Source organism: Neopelma chrysocephalum, unplaced genomic scaffold (assembly GCF_003984885.1).
Source record: "Neopelma chrysocephalum unplaced genomic scaffold, ASM398488v2 Primary Assembly neopelma1_194, whole genome shotgun sequence".
NCBI classification, from domain to species: domain Eukaryota; kingdom Metazoa; phylum Chordata; class Aves; order Passeriformes; family Pipridae; genus Neopelma; species Neopelma chrysocephalum.
Window position 1 is genome coordinate 482,915 of NW_020897856.1, and position 5,968 is coordinate 488,882.

The window sequence follows — 5,968 nt, forward strand, 5'->3', positions numbered from 1 at the left end:
AGAACTACAGCCTAAACATTTGGCCTGAAGCAAAAACCTGATGTGTGTTGTTGTTGGAATTACCTGTATATTGCACTATTAACAAGGGCTGTTAAGTGAGATGCTCCTAAGTTCGTCTGATTCCAGCAAGAAATAGCTTCCTCTAATAGAACAGTCAAGAAGAACAGCAGTCTTTCTGAGCCAGGTCAGTCAGGTGTGCAGTTTACAGAAAAGATTTCACTCTGCAAGTGATACTTGAGTTTACTGAGAAATGCTGGGCTTTGTCTGCAGCCCTCCAACAGCTCCACTCTCAAATAAATGTGGGGAGGCAGTGCCAGGAGATCTAACCTGTTTGTTAGGAGAAAACTCCACTTATTCACATGTTAGCAGCACTACAAACCAATCTCAGCTACCCCAAAAATCAGCTGGGAATGTGCTAATACCAGAGCAATATGAAGAATGGATCTGCAAGTGACATTGCAGGCATGAATGGAATATTAGAGCTTAAAAAGGCAAAAAAGGTCTCTGTAAAAACTTGTCCATAGCTTCCAGGAGATTGCTCTTGAGTTCCAAGGAAAGCAGTGTCAGAAGACTCACCTTTATCCACTGTGTTCTTCCTGACTGCCAGACACCCACAGGATCTCAGATGCTTCCAACCTAAACACTGGAAGGACAGCAGCACATGAGAGAGAAAAAGAGGGAACAGAAACACATAAAGCAAGGAACATGAAAGTAAGGAACAAGTACAGAAAAAGTAAGCTAAGAAAATCAAATAATAAAATGAAAACTGAACTCACTTGCTGAAATTTTTTTCCCCACTGAGGCAGCCAGGCCACCCTGTTAAACCAGTTAGCCTGAAGGAATGACCAGTTCCTGCTGGGCATCTCTCAGGGCTCTGAAAGGGTTAAGAAATAAAGCTGCTCTTGCCACTCAGCTGAGTGGTGAGTATGTCCCAGAAACACCATGAACTGGACACATTTCAGGCCAGCCAGTCAAAATGATAAACTTTCCATCTAAAAGCCATGTACAGCTGAAGTGGCACATCCATCTTTCCTTCATTCTGCAGACACATGATCGACAAAGCTGAAGTTTTATGTTCTGAGATCCTGCACTCAGCAAAGGCAATGACACAATTCCCATCACAGCCACAGTTTCTTGTCATCAAGTACTTGTTACCTATGGACTGAACCATTTCAGCCACGGAGTATGTGGAAACACTGCATATGTTCAGACTTCTCTGCAAATTAATCATCTGGGTTCACAGAGGTGAACCACAAATCATGATTCTCCTCAATCAGGAATCTAGCAAGCAAAAATTACAAATAATCAAGCTTGCCAGAATTCAGAAACCTGATCCCAAAATAAGCAGCAAATGAGAACTCACATCCAAAACACATTGTCTAAAATTGCTAATGCCAGGATCACAAAGCTTTGAGACTCCAAATCCCCCTTCCTTGTTTCTGCATCTGTTTACTCAGTTGTATTCTACCATGGGTTGTGCTCTGCTAAAAATTTCCCCCATGAGCACTGATCTGTGTAGGAGTTATGTCCCATCATAACACCATCAGCATGAGAACCACAATGGACTAGTACACAACCAACACAGCTGGAAGGAAAATTCTGTTCTAGCTGCTGGACATAGGAAAAATCCCCATGTACTCCTTAGCCAGCAGAACAGGTGGTCCTTAGTGCTCCCATGTGTGATCTCCTCAGGTGATGGCCCTACAGAAATTGGAAGGGAAAGAACTGCTGGCTGGCACAGTGCCTTCATCTTGGGCTGGGTTATGATCACAGGATGAGATCCCTATACCCTAAACCAGCTTATCTTTAAAAGAACTGCATGAAAGGCAACAAACATAATCTGAAAAGAATTGTGAGAAGTATTTGACTCATCGCTGCCATTGAACTTGGAAAGTTAAAGTTGAAAAGATAATTTCCTACAAATCCAAAATTAGTTGACCAGAATTCTAGACCCAATGGAGTTTAATGATGTCTCATTCTTTTAAATTAGTCTTCCAATTTGGGAAGAGAGAAGATGGTAATCTGCAGAGTAATGAAAGTAAAACATAACTTAAAGAAACAGAAAGGGTACACATGATGAGACAAAAAATTCAGAGAAGGGAACATTTTGCCAAATGAGAAGGTCCACAGGGGATTTCCAGAGCCCCTCTCCTCCTTGTATTGAAAAAGTGATGGAAGAAACCATTATGCATTAGTCCCTGGGGCAAGTACTTCCTTTTTGTTGTCATTGCTTTATCTGAAAGACCTCTACCATCTGTAGGAAACTTTCAGAGAGAAACTTCACCCATGTACTTCCATGTGTATAGCCTGACCCACCTGGTTTGTGCAGAGCCACCACAAAGCCCTTGGCTCCTCAACGCTGGCAGATCAGAGCTGGCCACACTGGGGAGCACAACACCCACACACAGCTGAGAAAAACGGAGCCCTGACCAGTGCAAAGCAAGATATGGAAGGGACTGACAGTATTCTCAAGAAAACACCAGAATATATCAATTTTCTTATACTGCACATGTGCATTTATTACCCGCTGCAGCCACTTGAGGATCTTAATGTCTGAGATGATTACACAAGCCATCAATCAGTGTAAATAAACTCTGGCAATATTGATATTTCATTGGCAGGTGAAGCATTGAACCTCCAAGATGACAAGTTTTCACCACCGCCTGCGGACACGTGAGCACTGAGACAGGAGGAGATTGACTTTGCAAGCTCTTGACAGAACCAGGCTGCCGCCAGCCTGTCTGTGTCCCTGACAATACTGCTGTCCCTAGGAGTTTTGGCAGTAGGTTTAACCTCTGTATTCAATATTTGGCATCAAATTTAGTGCAGCAAAATGTCCAAATTGCAAACCTTAGTGTTCTCCTTACAGACAGAAACAGAGCTCACTGCACCAGAGCCTCAGCCTGCTCTAGACATGCTGCTTCCATAACAGCAAAATCAGAGTCTATCAGCAAATTCTCTCCAGGCAGGGAGGCTCAATCTATACCCTGAATCTGAGCAGGTAGATTATTTTTGTCATTTCAGCTTTTTATCAGTCTCACTCCTACGTGCTTGAAATACTCAAATGATAAATGGACAAGTATTAATTTTCTCTGGAGACAGATGCACACACCTGGATACAAATGCATACTCACACAGCATCATCACAGACAAACAAACCTCACACCTGGATTAAGTGTGTAAGTGTGGTGGCAGTTTGTGCCTGGTGGGTTTTTAAACAGCACAAAAGCAAATTCCCTCTTACACTGCCACAAGTGTTCCGTACGATGCTGTTCTGTAGCTGTAAGAAACAACAAACTAAGAGACTATTTCATATTTTCTTTTAAAACCAAGTCGAACATAAAATGAGTATTTCTTCCAGAAGAGTTCTCTGAGCTTTAACTAATCCACTGCAATAAAACAGAGGGTAAAGTTCTGTGGGAGCCTTTTGTATCTGGCAGAGTTTCTCCAGAGCCCGGGAGCGGCAGGAGAGCACATCTGGAAGATGCAAGAACAAAACAGGATATTTAGAATAAATGTTCTTGCTGACAGGAGGGATGAGCACTGCAGGCCCTCTGCACACACCAATGCAGCTCCACAGCACTTGCTTGCTGTATTTACTTGAAAAATTGAAAGAAATGGAATTTAAAGGAGATTCCATACACTAATGCTCTAGAGTGGTTTTGCAGAGAATTCGCTCAGGGCAATATCCCTGAGCCCTGTATTCCACACATATGCAGGAAACATTCACTGCCATATCTAAGAATTTTCCAGCAGTATTTAGGTACCATAACTGTAAGTTCTTCTGTGGACTATGGTCACCTCCAGCTCTCATGGTCACAGACTCTCCTCTAGATCTGATATTTTAGAATCAAACTTTCATCATGGTAATATGAAGGAAGCGCATAACACAGTGTGCTGGAGAAGAGATGTGAGCTCTGACTACACACAGGACCTTCTGCTTCTCATTCCTCATTTAAATCAACAGGAAGGGAAACTTATTTTCTAGTAGGTTTGTTCTTGTAAGATGACTCTTGCAAGTCTGTTCCCCCGAGTTTGTGGGAAAGAGACTCTCACCCATGGAGATGATAGACAATGAAAGATTAAATCCCAAATGATAGCTGCTTTCTGTATGTCACACTGCCTGGTGCTGGCAGTGTGGGTCTCCAGGGATAAGCCAATCCTCCTCACAAAACAGTTGGAAGGTCAGGACTAGGTCTTCTGTCCAAACTGCTGCAGGCAAACTTTGCCAGCTTCTTCACTCCCATTGAGAGCTTCACATAAATTCTACTGAGGTGACTCACTGGACTGACCCTGCTCCTCCCACAGTGTGTTACCTTGATTCTGAATTTTATATATAGGTTTTAAATGTTCTATATACAGTTCTTGATTTATATTACTATTCTAAAAACAAGACAACTTTGCTTGAGCAGTGGGTAATGGCATTTCCATCCTGCCATTTCAGTCATCCATTAGTAAAACGAAGGCAAAGTTCTGATCTGTGACCCTCAGACAATCTCCCATACAAGATTTTTAAAACAACGTGGCCTAAGATGTTGTCTTATTTTGGCAGACATGTAATTGTACCATCAAAACCATCCTGACCCTAACAGTTCAAGCCCTGGGAGGTCCAGCAATAGGCAGCAGTTGTTACTCTGCTGTCCTTTCTGCTCTAACTCTGAACCCAGTCCTAGAGAAACCTGAGTGATGCTGAACAGAGCCAAGCTTAAACAGAAACTATTGCAGATTCATCAACTCCTTGAACTTGCAAGGAGCCTTGAGAGATCTCCAAACTCCTTCTTTCAGATCAGACCTGATTTCAGACCTCAGTGCATTACCCAGATAGGAGCTGAAGACCTCCAAGGCCAGTGATGTCTTTGGTGTACTGTGAGCTTCTGATTAATTATCCTCTAAATGAAAAACATTTTTCTTTATTTCTGGTTCTTTGCCTCAATTTATATGCACTATCTGTTATTCTTCTGCTGTGCATCTCAGTAAAGAGCCTGGCTCTCCTTCACTTGTGCCAGAAGCTGGGTATCAAGTCCCCTCTAAGCAAGTCCCATTTCCTTGGCTGCCTCTTCTAGTTTTCTCCCCATCTCATTCATCCTTCAATGGCCTTGCTCCAGTTCATCAGCATCTCCCTTGTACGACCTTCATCCAAAGCTGGGTGAACTGCTACAGAAAACTAAAACTGCAAGAACATACAGAAGCCAGGAAAAATGTGACCAATCCAAACCTTAAATATCATGTACTGCAGCTATTGAACCCAAGTATCATTTAACCAATATATCCCACAGCCAGAATGCTCACAACTGGTGTAAATGGTCCTACTCTTTCCTGGTGTTACATAGTCATGCACCTCACCTCTGTCTGAAAATGCAGCCCTGTTCATTCTGCTGATGAATCTGAAACACACTGTGGAGATGCTTTTGTGCTCCAGCAGATCCCTGAGAAAACCACAGAAGAAATTACTGATGAAGAAGCAGGCATTTGACTGCCTCCCAAAGAGAATGGTATCACAAGCACTGAGATGCACTCAGCTACTTCCAGCTACATGGGATGAAGACACCAATGACAAAACTTCATCCTAAATGTGTTAGGAGGTTATTAGTTACTTAAGATTCAGATCTATTCCCCTACTACCAGGGGCAGTTATCTAGAAACCAATCCATTGTTCCAGGTCAGGAATCTCAACTGGTAGTAGATTAAGTTGCAGGTGGAGAGAAGTAGTGAATGAGAGCATTTTTCTTGTATCTTACAAAAATCACTCTCTTTCCTCAAAGCAGGATATGTTATCACTCCAGCAACTGACAGACCTGAATTACAGTGGATCCAATTATTTAAATTTCATGTCACTTTTCTTCAGGAGCTCTGCAGAGTCCACTGGCAGATACAGGCTTTCTTTATGCCCAGCAAAGTACTGGTTGTTCTTGAATACTGGGTCACCTTATGAATAGCAATCATAGTCTGTGGTTTATAATCTGAACAT

The 5,968-nt window shown here is 42.5% G+C and overlaps 1 long non-coding RNA gene across 1 annotated transcript; it reads right to left on the minus strand.

Annotated features, from left to right (window-relative positions):
• Positions 1-272: 272 nt before the first annotated feature.
• On the minus strand, positions 273-5,427 carry LOC113977000. The gene is made up of 3 exons (XR_003537243.1): positions 5,344-5,427; positions 577-643; positions 273-327 (listed from the first exon to the last, which is right to left on the minus strand). It is a non-coding gene; the product is annotated as an uncharacterized LOC113977000 (long non-coding RNA).
• Between the last annotated feature and the right edge of the window lie 541 nt (positions 5,428-5,968).